The sequence below is a fragment of the Gekko japonicus genome, unplaced genomic scaffold (genome assembly GCF_001447785.1).
Source record: "Gekko japonicus isolate JY-2015 unplaced genomic scaffold, Gekko_japonicus_V1.1 scaffold334, whole genome shotgun sequence".
Taxonomy (NCBI): domain Eukaryota; kingdom Metazoa; phylum Chordata; class Lepidosauria; order Squamata; family Gekkonidae; genus Gekko; species Gekko japonicus.
Window position 1 is genome coordinate 1,171,809 of NW_015173683.1, and position 12,618 is coordinate 1,184,426.

Consider the following 12,618-nt stretch of genomic DNA (forward strand, 5'->3'; position numbering starts at 1 on the left):
AGGAATGGAAGGAACAGGGGAAATCATTGCTGTTTGGAAGCAGTTGCAGGGTTACAAGCATATATTTGGATATAGAGTTAAATTTATAAGATGGAAAACACTGTTCAGTAATTTGTTACCATCAAACACACTGCCAAAATTTATTGCATTTAAACATTAAACATCCTTGGAAAATATGTTGGATGCATTTATAGGAATTAGCTTGCTCCAATACTGTAGATGAAACCTTTTCAGCTGCTCATTTCAAGTGAGAAACATTTGTTTTAAAAAGTATTCCAATTCTTCCAGATTTAATTTTTTCATAGGAGCCTTTTTTTACAGGGTGCCCCCAAATTTCTAATTTTTCTCTTGGAACAATGGAAACAACAGCTAGCAGGGTGTGTGCTCCAACCCTTCCCCCCTTTTTGTGGGCCTTTACATCTCTATTTAAGATTGTCCTCCACATGTTTCAGCCCTATTTCTGTAGGGCTAACAGAAGCTTCCCCCATAATTTAATGTTTAGAGTAGCCCTGTATGCCCATCCCCATTGGCCATGCCACACTTTCTCTGTGGGGGTATTTGACTATCATGATTTTCACTAGGATTACTCTGAAACAAATACCATTTATTTTTAATCAATTATTATGACAGAAAACAAACTTCTCATTCTTAATAAGGAAATGCCAAAATTATAAATTTTCTTTTACTGGCTCTGGTGATACTTTGTCACACAATATTATGGCCTATTTTACTTGTAGATCACAATATTTATTTTTGTATGATAAGATGGATAATGGATTGTAAAATGTTCCTTTCTTAATAGTAGCATCACCTGTAGTTGCTTTAGTCCTGTGACGGGTAAAATTTATTTTGTGATAAATGACCTTCAGTATTTTTGTTTTTTAACAGTGGTACAAAATAAAATAGAATAAATTCATTGGTAAGATTAAGGTAAACTCAGATATGTGTCATTGGCTGATTGCCACGTGAAAAGCTTGGTGGAACTTTATATGACGTAAAGGCATGTAATCATACTTTATAATGATTTTATGAGTTGTTTTTGGCCAACATCATAATGATTTTTATCAGTGTTCTGGGCTACCCTCAGTCAGTGAGGAACTTGGCACTTTATCAAGTTACAACACAGATTCATGCATATGTGTGAGTGTGAGTCAAAGAGAAAGGAAGACAAGAACTTATGTGATGAAAAGTATTCTAATAATGAAGACACTGTTGCTAATGCCAAATCTCTGTCTTAAACATATCTTCCATCCTCTTGCTGCACACAATGATATCCTAAAACTTTTAAATCAATCCGACCACTTCATGTGGCATCATGGGCAGTCCCACTAATTAACATGCTGGAAGTAAAAGCTTTGTGTCGTTCTTTCTGTGAGTGGGCAAATATTCAGTGTTTCTATTTGCATTGAGATTTCAGTTCTCTGCTTTTCAGTGTTGGTTTTGTAGATTTGTTTGTACTGAATGTGTGCTGTATGATTTATACACATAGTTCTGACCTGGTGATGTCAAAAAATGCATACACTTTTTTTTTGGGGGGGGGGAATTGGTATGAGAAAACAAAAGTGCAAAAATAAAGAATCATGGGTTCAATTTCCACAGTTTAATGCTGTACATCCAATACACAGGATACATCAGTATCTTGAATACAGCCCTTCCTTTCCTCCTCCTCCTGGGAGACTGGGAGAAAAGGGACATATTACCTGGCAACTTAACCATCAACCCACTTCATTCTCCATATATAAATGGCTAAAAAACATGGGTTGGAGTCAAAGTACTGCCAATAGAATGAAACTTGTGAAACAGAATTTCCTCCCCCCCCCGGCTACAGTTTACTGAGCCCCCTGAAATTCTGCTCCTGTAGGACAAGGGACCCAGGAACAATGTGAGGGAGAAAGGGAGGGTCTGCAGCAGGAGGAGGGGAAATGGGGAAAAGCCACCAACCTAGCATCTCAACGCTATGACTGTGATGGATACTGGAGTTCATATTTCACTGTCATTAATTGTTGGTCAACTGGTGCTGTCCTGAGAATAGAGTGAAATGTGATTATCTGTGGTAACGTTGCAGTGGTGTCATTACGAAGTCATCACGGGGATGCTGATCCCCATGCAGTGGTTGTTAATGTGTAGACCAGCCCTAAGAAAATGTGTCTGTTCTTTCCAAGGAGATGCATGTTGCGCTGTGAATTCTCCGTAATGCTGCTGGGTTTGTTGTCGTTTGCATGATCTGGTTATAGTTAACATCCCTGAACTCCCTCATATGCCAGCTTCATTCAATGTGCTTCTTTACAAGCAAGAGAGCTTGAATTGTTCTGCTTGTGGCCATGAATGCAACATATCAGCCCGGAAAGTGGTGTAATGCTTTGTAAGAGTTGAACTGTAACAGGTTTCTAAAAGTAAACCTTAATTTGAAAATGATTTTGCTCCCCATTTCATTCCTTAAATGGATATGCAATAAAGGGTTACCCAAAACCAAATGTATGAAATTTTCCGTCTTGTTATTCTTCTAATGCTTTGTATCCTGTCAGTTGTATTCCTGTGTAAATAGTGCTCCCAATTGTTAATCTTGTACATTTTGTATATTGTATAAATAAATGATGTTTTAAACATTATATGCTTAACTACTTTCTGTTATCCAATTTACTGGGGATAGGACGAACAGTGGCTCCAGAAAACAGGACAAAGTACAACTGTGATCCACCAGGGTCTGTGACACACTTGTGCAGGAATCAGTATTTTGGGAGATCCCTTTTCTGCCCATTCTCCTTCTTTGTTTCCTTCTCTTCCCCACCGTAACCATCTTAATTTGTTGTATTCTCCCTTTTCTTGTTTTCCATGTTACTTCTGATCTGTCTCCCTTCCCTTCCCTCTGGAATACGATCTCTGCAATTTTTCATCCCATTTCCTTCTGCTTCAGTTTCTCTTCTCTAAGTCCCCCCCATCTCTTACCCACTGTTTACCTTTCTTCCTTTCCTCCACCCCTTGCTCCCTATTTCATTCGTTGGCCCACTACCTCATCTACCCTTTTCCTGGGCACCATGCATTGGATTGATACCATCTGCAACCTTAGGCCTTCTTCTTGTCCAGCACTTGGGCAGGAGCTGTGGATCGGTGGTAGAGAAACTGGATTGCATGTACAATGCCCTTGATTCAATCTGTGGCAACTCAAGTTATAGGTACTGGGGAAAATATCTTTCTCTGCTTGAGACCTTGGTAAGTAGCTGTCAGAATAAATGATAGAAAGCTTAGGTAGATTAATGGTCATAATTAAGAAGAAGAAGAGGAGGAGATTGGATTTATACCCCGCCCTTCACTACCTAAAGGAGTCTCAGAGCGGCTTACAAACTCCTTTCCCTTCCCCTCCCCACAACAGACACCCTGTGAGGTAGGTGGCCCTCAGCTCAGCAAGTGGCAGGTAACAGGACTTCATCACTGTCAGACACAAAGGTGTCTTATGCTTGTCCTCTACACAATGACTGAATGGGCAGGGAGGACAGTGGGCACATGTACACTGGCCCCCACCCCTTGTGATGGTTTGTGACCACAGTGCCTACATGTGGAGGAAGTGACTGCATGTATGTTGTGTCCTTGTGACTGGCAATGTAGGGAAAGCAGCTTCCTCCACATGGCTGCTCCACTGCACATAAAATTGCATGGGGAGTGGATGGTGGGGCTAGCAAGCTTGTGCCCACTGTTCCTGTGTGTACATTGTCACTGTGTGGAGAGATCATGTACAGAGAGTTGCTGAATCAAGCCTTTAGTCTATCAAGATCAGTATGATCTACTCTGACAGTGGGTCTCCAGGATCTCAAGCAAAGGTCTTTCACATCTCCTACCTGATCCTTTCAACTGGAGATGTCGGGGATTGAACCTGAGAATCTGCCACCACCCCACCCATAATACAGCACACTGTAGATAGCCAGTTAAGCAGTTTCCTTTATAATCTTTTGCTCTGATTAAACTCCTTACAATGCAGTTCTAAGCAGAGTTCCTCCCTTCTAAGCCCATTTACTTCAGTGGATTTAGAAGGCTGTAGCTCTGTTTAGGAATGCATTGTTAGGGCTAAACTTCATGTTAACATTTTTTTAACAAGCTGGGTCCGGGTTCTCCAAACTGAACTTGCTTTCCATGCAGTAGCACAGTGGTTGTGGGAAACAGCTTAAAAAACCACAGGAATCTGATTTGGCCCAGGGGAATGCTCAGGGGAAGGAATGGCTCTTACATTCCCCCTTGCACCATGTTTCATGTGCCAACATGGCCCGAGGAGCAAGTAATTTGTCCAGTTTGAGAGCTGCAGAGTTCTCATTAAAAAGATCACTTGTAGTTTGGCTTTTAGTCATCGAGCTAAGAATGTACTTTCCCATTTGCTCCTCCTCAGCTTCTGTCATCTAAGGTTTTAATGGTACACAGTGGACAAGGCCACAACTTTAGTGCTGAATGACTCAAAGCCAAGGAGTGATACATTTCCAAGCGTATTCCTTCCCATGTATCCTTTTCCTCCATAAGCAGCCATGTTAAAACTGTGGATTTTTATTGTCCAAACAGGTGTTCCTGGGTCGTCCAAATAATTTTTAAAGAATAAACAACTTTACATTGTATGCTGAACAAAGCCAAGGAGTGATACATTTCCAAGCTTATTCCTTCCCATGTATCTTTTCCCTCTATAAGCAGCCATGTTAAAACAGGTGTTCCTGGGTCGCCCAAATAATTTTTTTAAGAATAAACAACTTTACATTTTATGCTGAATTTTGAGGTTGGCATCAAGATAAAGATAAAATTTGGAGCCCACTGAGTATTTCTCACCTGGGGCAAAAAGGGGGAACATCTCTGTCTATGCCAGTTTGGTGTAGTGGTTAAGTGCGCGGACTCTAATCTGGGAGAACCAGGTTTGATTCCCCACTGCTCCACTTGCACCTGCTGGATGACCTTGGGCAAGCCATAACTCCTCCTCCTCCTCCTCCTCCTCCTCCTTCTTCTTCTTCTTCTTTCTTCTTCTTTGCCATATGTAAGTGAATGGGAACAATGCTGGCGTCTTGCTGGCATCCATTCATCTCAGTGGTGAGAAAAAGGTCCTGGGGGATTGTGCCTTGAATGTTTTTGTGCCAGCTTAACTTTTCTGGCTTCTCAAGTTGCAAGTGATGGATAAATAATGTTCTAAGACTGGAAATGCTCCTGCTCAAAGGGATGTTTTGGTAAGCAATGCTCATTGTTCTTTGTTCTCAGAAGAGATGAATTAATTTCAGTGGGGATAAAAAATTACTTAAATGTACATGAAGATCTCAGTATTGGAGAGAACATGCTCTTGTGGTGTTTTTTGTTTTGTTTTTTGCAATTTTTCAAAAGCAGGCAGCCACCTGTACCTCCATCGCCATGAGATGCCCTGGAAACTGAAAATAGCAAGCACGCATCCTATGCCGGTAACTCTGAAGGCCCCGTAGTACTCTTGGTGCTTTACTGAATTGAGAATTCACTGTAAAGATAACACTATAATATTTACAGCCAGCTCTTACACCTCTGGATAAATAAGGAGGCTTGTTTAGTTAAATGTGTACCTTCTACTTTGAAAGAACAAAATGAAAGATTCCACACAACGAAGCCTCTTTCAGTTCTAGTGCTCTCCTCCTGTTTGAATGTTTTCAATTTATGCATTTATATCCCTTTCCTGTCAGTAAAAACTACTAAAGTTGCTTACGGTGGAGGGCTCAGCAATTTGTTGGTAGTAAGTAACTGTTGATAGTTTTTAAAAAAATATTTCAATCTAGTCCAAAAATGTCAGTTGACCTGACCGAAACAAATTTGCTGTTTAGCAATATCTGCGATGTTTGTGATTTTGACTTTTCGTTTGGGTCAAAAGACATTTTGGGGCTGGGCTGAAACCTCCTTCTTTGATATGAATGGAGCTGTCCAAAGGGGGGTGGGGGGCTGAGTCTCTGCTTGCAGGTGAGTTTGTTTTTGGAAGTCATCCAGAACACACTGACAATTTCTTGTGAGATCATCTGAGAGATGCTGCAAGACACTACTAGTAGGTTTGGATGGTGTCCAAACATTGCCTGTTGATAAATGAGAGCACCACCTCAAACAGCTTAGAAACTTTTCCTTGATTGCAGAGTGTGTGCTCAGCATGAGGAAAACGTAAAATGCCAAAATGCAGGCCAATGTGAAACTGATCACCTTTATTCCTTGGGCCACACTACTTGCTTAGCTATTCATCTATTTCATTGTCATTATTTATAGTCTGTGTTTTTCACTCAGACTTAAGGTAGAAGACACCATGTAAAGCAACGCAATCAGTAGGATGACACACCTAATAAGCAATTAAATAGGACTAGGATTGCAGAGATTTGAAACAAAGCTGTTGTCAGAACAAAGCATAAGTATTTAATGTGGAATGCTAAACAATAAAGAACATGATAGTATGTAAACAGAAACAATGCATTTTCCTGGGCCAGTCTATTATGATATAGCCCCATTTCATTTATAAAAATGCCCCCCAAAGTTCTGTTTCACATAGGTTGCAAAATGCCAGGAGCATGAGAGAAGGCATGTATATGGGCAGTTGATTTTGCCTGTTCGCAGGGTGATACCTGCGGAAAGCCATGCACAGGGGAGCAAAGTTGTCATGGCAGGACAAAGGTGGAGAGGCAGTCTTGCAGATATGGGGGTCCAAGGCTATGAAGGGCTTTGTATGTACTAGCCAGTACTTTGATTTGAACTCGATAACTGCTAGGCAGGCAGTAGAGTGACTGCAGAATACACACACTGCCTAGCTCTCAATAATAACCAAACTGTGGCCTTCTGCACCAACTTGAGTCTCTGAGTTGATTTTGAGCTGGACAAATATAAAGTGCATTACAGTAGCCTAGTCTTTGAGGAGCCCCGTCAAAAGTGGTTTCCCAGCCACCATTTACAGTAGCCTAGTCTTTGAGGAGCCCCATCAAAAGTGGGAAGCACAGGGTTCAAGGCCTCTGGTTTCCCAGCCACCGTTAACTCTGTCTTGCCTGAGTTCAGTTTCAATTTGTTCACTTTTACCAATTTAACCACAGCAGTTAGGCAATGACTCAAACTTCAACTGTAATTGCCAGATTTGGACAGAGATAGATTGAGCTAGATATCATCAGCATCCAATTCCTGCTCACGTCGACGCCTGTGCGGGCTCATGTTTGGCATGTGCTTTGCCAGCTGCATTGGTTACCAGTTGAGTATCAGATCCGCTTCAAGGTGTTGGTAATAACCTTCAAAGCCTTATACGGCCTGGGACCAACATATCTAAGCCTCAAAGAGCTTTACGCTCTAGTAATCAACATCTCCTGGTGGTCCCTGGCCCAAGAGACGTCCGCCTAGCCTCGACCGGGGCCAGGGCCTTTTCTGCCCTGGCCCCCACCGGGTGGAACACGCTTCCCATCGATATCAGGGCCCTACGGGATCTAACTCAATTCCGCAGGGCCTGCAAAACGGAGCTGTTCCACCAGGCTTTTGGTTGAGGCAGCGGGCGTCCACATATGGCCTCCCCGAGGTTTCTGTCTCATACCTACTGGCCACCCATCTACCAGTAACCAGCTATATCCATCAGTATTAATGGGTCAGAATTTTCACCAGCAGCTATAACTATTGATTTTAAATGTTTATAATGTAAATATTTTATTGTGTTTTAAACCTTACTGTATAATTAAAGACTAGGAGTAATGCCCGTTGTGGGAAGAAATACAACGAGATCTAGGAAGCTCCAGATGAGTGTCCCGACTGTGGCTGGTGGAGCGGCAGAGGGAAGCGGAAAATGGAGGGAAGCACGCCATGTTTCTTTCTTGATGCTTAGCTATACGGCAGGGCAGTCTCAAGTCATTTTGCTGCCCCAAGTGGGTAGAGTGGGAGGACAGCCTCATGGTAACAGATACAGTTCTCTCCACCTCTGACTTATTTTTTGAGGGGGAGGGGGGTGTTATGCAGTGACAGCTAAGGTAGAAAAGCACCTCCTCCTGTGCCATGTTTTCTGGGTTCCAAGGGTCTCGGTTGGGAAATACCTGTAGATTTGAGGGGTAGAGCCTGGGGAGGGCAGGATTTGGAGTGGGGAGGGACCTCAGTAGGGTATAATGCCATAGAATCCACTGCCCAAAGCAGCCATTGTCTCCAGGAAAACTGATCTTAGTGATCTGGACATCAGTTTTAATAGCTGGAGATCTCCAGGTGCCGCCTGGAGGTTGGCTTATGTTAATTTGGGGCTATGCAGTCACAGCTAAGGTAGAAAAGCACATCATCCTGTGCCACGTTTTCTGGGTTCCAAGGATCTGGAAAGTGGTTCCATAGCCAATTACACGGTTGCCATCTCTGGGTTTGGAAATACCTGTAGATTTGAGGGGTAGAGCCTGGGGAGGGCAGGATTTTGGGTGGGAGGGACCTCAGCAGGGTATAATGCCATAGAATCTACTGCCCAAAGCAGCCATTGTCTCCAGGAGAACTGATCTGGGTCATCTGTGTTCTGACTGGCTGTGGGGGGAGAGGAACAGCAAACTGTTTAGAATGTTGGAGGCAGGACTCAGGCAAAGCAGCCAGTGGATAGGGAGACCCTCTGAATGACGGATCAGAGAGTGAACTGATTTTGGAGCGTGTTGGAATGTTCAGGGGAGTCCATGACCAAAACAGAATTATATATACCGGAGGATGATGTGACCTGCCCTGAGCCCACTCACGGGATGGGCAGGATACAAATACGAAAAATAAAATAAAAATAATAAAGTTCCAAATGATTTATTTGTATTCCTTGATCCAATGTTTTTGAAACTTGGGGGGTTTTTTAGGAGAGGCACTAGCAGCTATCCTGAAAATGTGGTGCTTCTACCTCAAAAAACAGACACCCCAGAGCCCCAGATACTCCTGGATTGATTCTCCATTATAGTCTATGGGGCCCATTGACTATAATGGTCCCCATAGATTATAATTGAGCTAGGGAAAACCCAATTTTTTTACACACCCCTATTATACTTTTCAGTGTGGTTTCTACGCTGCCTTGAGTCACAGGGAAAAGTGGGATATAAATATCTGAGTAGCTAGTTTGGACAGGTTGATAATATGTAAGCAACTTCCTGTTTGTCAGGTTAGGTAGGGGTCTGACAGTGATTGTTCCACTTCTGTTATACTTGACCTGTAATGCTGGTTGTCATATTTCACTAAAAAAAACCCCAAAGTAGACTGCAAGAATCCACCCCCCCTCAAGTGCTGGTATTTTTTCTAAGGGTCAGTGCAGTGTGATGGTCCAAGGCCAGGTCTACCAATACAGTGAACTGGGGCAGGTAGATCTGTTCTCCAGAGGCCAGGTCTACCAATATAGTGGCAAGGGGTGGGTAGACCTGTTCTGCAGAGGCCAGGCCTACCAACGTAGTGGAAAGGGGCAGGTGGATCTGGTCTCTGAAAGCCTGGTCTACCACTGTAGAGGACAACATTTTGTGTAGTGAAATTTGACTTGATTCTGTTTTCTTTTATAATGTTTTTATGCGTTAAGAATTACCATAGTTGACTTGTTACTTGTTTGTATGTTATATGGAAAATTAAATAAAATGTTTTGTAAATATATATAATATAGTTTATAAATACAGTGTAAAAATTCATTCTGAGATTTTTACAAGGTTATGGAAATAATCTTCTAAAAATAATTCATGCAATAATCAAATGTAGACTTGCTCACAACTTTAATGCTACTAAATTTTCGCTCACTGCTCACAAACTGTGGAGTTTAGAGGGAACATTTCAACAACACCTCACAGTGATGACTTCATGAGATAATCTTTGCAAGCAGGGTTCTTCATAGCTTTTCCCTACCCAGAATGCTCCAAGGTTGGTTTCAACTTTTCTCACCCCCTTGTAAGGGCACAAGGTTTCTTTCATTTTCGCTCACTGCTCACAAACTGTGGAGTTTAGAGGGAACATTTCAACAACACCTCACAGTGATGACTTCATGAGATAATCTTTGCAAGCAGGGTTCTTCATAGCTTTTCCCTACCCAGAATGCTCCAAGGTTGGTTTCAACTTTTCTCACCCCCTTGTAAGGGCACAAGGTTTCTTTCACACATTTGAGGAGGGGGATTTCTGTTGACTGTAATTTCTTATTCCTCTAGTCTCCCACAACCACTCAACCTGTAGTATTCGTTCAAGGTAAGGCATTCTAGGAAGAAGGCAGCCATGCTTATGGGTCTTTGCATTGCAAGTGTAAAGTCTACCTCAATCAAGTGTACCTATCTTTGATATTACCAAATTTTCTCAGAAGCATTAGGTGGCAGCTTTTGTAGGAACACTGAGCGGAGGCTGTTGTGCCAGTGGTCACTAAGGGCGAAAATTACTCTAGCCTTTTTTGTTTCTTAAATGTCTGCCCTAATTATACACCTAGGGGAATGTTTTGCTTTTGAAGTTTCTTGTGTTTCTGCAATACCAGCAATACATAAAATAAGCACATGTTATGTTGTTTCTAGGCTGATGCAAATGACTAAGTGAGAAGTATTACCCTGTCCAAGGGCATACTTGTCTGTTCACAGACTTTCCCCCCTTTCAGTTTCACCTGTTTCATGCTTCAGGCTCCCATTTCTTTTTTTCCTGGGTGGTCTCCTGTGCAGAATGAAGAAAACAAGTGAAACTTTTCTGGGATTTTTAGAGATAATATGATGGGGAAAGCTTTCCCAGCTACATTTATATATGTCAGGTGTTTTGCAAGCTATGTCACTTTCTTTGCAAGGTATCTCTGAGCCCTTAAGCTTATATCAAGAAATAAGAAGTGCAAAACAATAGCAATAAAAAGAGTCCATATTAAATCTGTCCGAGTGTGTGAAACCAAGCAAAAGCACAATAGCAGTGGCCTGAAATAATGAAAGTGGCAAAAGATTAAATAAAAGCATAACACTTGCCTGGGAAAAAACACCCTATCAAACTAGAAAAGTCTTAGCTAAGACAATATCATTTGGTTTCAGGATCTCCACAACAGATGAAAAGAGTAAGAGTCCAGTAGCACCTTAGGTAAAGGTAAAGGTTCCCTTGCTCGAAAGCCAGTCGAATCCGACTCTAGGGTTACGGTGCTCATCTCCGTTTCAAAGCCGAACAGCCAGCGCTGTCCAAAGACATTTCTGTGATCATGTGGCCAGCATGACTAAACACCAAGGCGCACGGAATGCTGTTACCTTCCCACTGAAGAGGTACCTATTTATCTACTTGCAATTTCTTGCTTTCGAACTGCTAGGTTGGCAGGAGTAGCACCTTAAAGACTAACAAAATGTGTGGTGGGATATGAGCTTTCATGAGTCACTGCTCACTTCTTCAGCCTGGCTACCAGTGTTCTCTCTAAGCTGAGCTAGTGTGAGCTAGCTCACAGTTTTTTAGCCTCCAGCTCACACATTTTTGTCTTAGCTCAGGAAGGACGACTCCAGAGCAAACTAAAGTATGCAGTAGCCAAATCACCTGCTCACAACTTTAATGTCAGTCGCTCACAAAGTAGAATTTTTGCTCTCAGGACTCCACAGTGTAGAGGGAGCATTGCTGGCCACCACTGGTTGCCAGCTCTAGGTTGGGAAATTCCTTGGGATTTGGGAGTGGCTCCTGGGGACGACAGGGACCTCCATGGGATACGGTGCCATAGAGTCAGTCTACCCTCCAAAGCATCCCTTTTCTGCAGGGGAACTGATCTCTGTAGTCTGGAGGCTGGAATTTCAGGAGATCTCCAGGCCCCACCTGGAGGCTAGCATTCCTACCTCCAGCCCCTGAGCATATTGACATAACAGGGCACCATCTAAAATCCTTGGCTAATTCATGTGGATGGGGAAGGTCCACCTGATACTCTGGACCCAAAATATTTGAAGCTGACTGTATATGTTCAATGGCAACCCTGGTTTTGTTGGCTGTGAAGAATTCACTGATCTTACATCTCACAGAAATCAATGGAACTTAACTACACAATCCACCTATTTCAAGGGCACCTGGGGGCACTCAACTCCACCCTCCCCCCATTTCACCTTTAGCAACAATGTCCGGGCAATGTTACGCTTATCCCAAATACTGCACATGTTTAGCCACCAAGTCCCAGAAACGTCTCTACAAGATAAGCCCACAAAAGCAGCTGGAAACCTCTGCTTCAGCATGTCTTGTTGCTGCCCTGGGCAACTCTGTATGAGTGTGTGTGTGTGTATAGTAGAAGGGAGCAAGTAACCTAGATAATGAACTTGATAGGATATTTCACTGCAAATTGGGGTGTATGTAAGTGTGTGAAAGGAACTTTTCTTTTGACCGTCTCTGAAGAAGTAAAAAGGGATACCAGAGGTAATAATATAACGTTACTCCAGTTCAGCAGTGGGGAATTGAAGTATGTCTGTTCAGAAATGGACTATTAGTAGGTGTTGCTCTGGGTTCTTTCAGTGTTAATTTGATTTTAAGCAGGAGCTGTAATAAAAGCCTGTGAAAACAAGACACTAACCTAGCAGGCTCTAGCTAGGGAAAAGTCTGCTTAGAAGTTAAATGTTCATTTTCTGTAAAACTCCTGTATCTCAAGTGTTAACTTTTTAATACAACACAAATTATTAAAATATTAATGTCTGTGGTTAAGGGGTGTGTGTTTCTGCATTGGGTGTGGTATATAATGGAAAATGTAGTTTG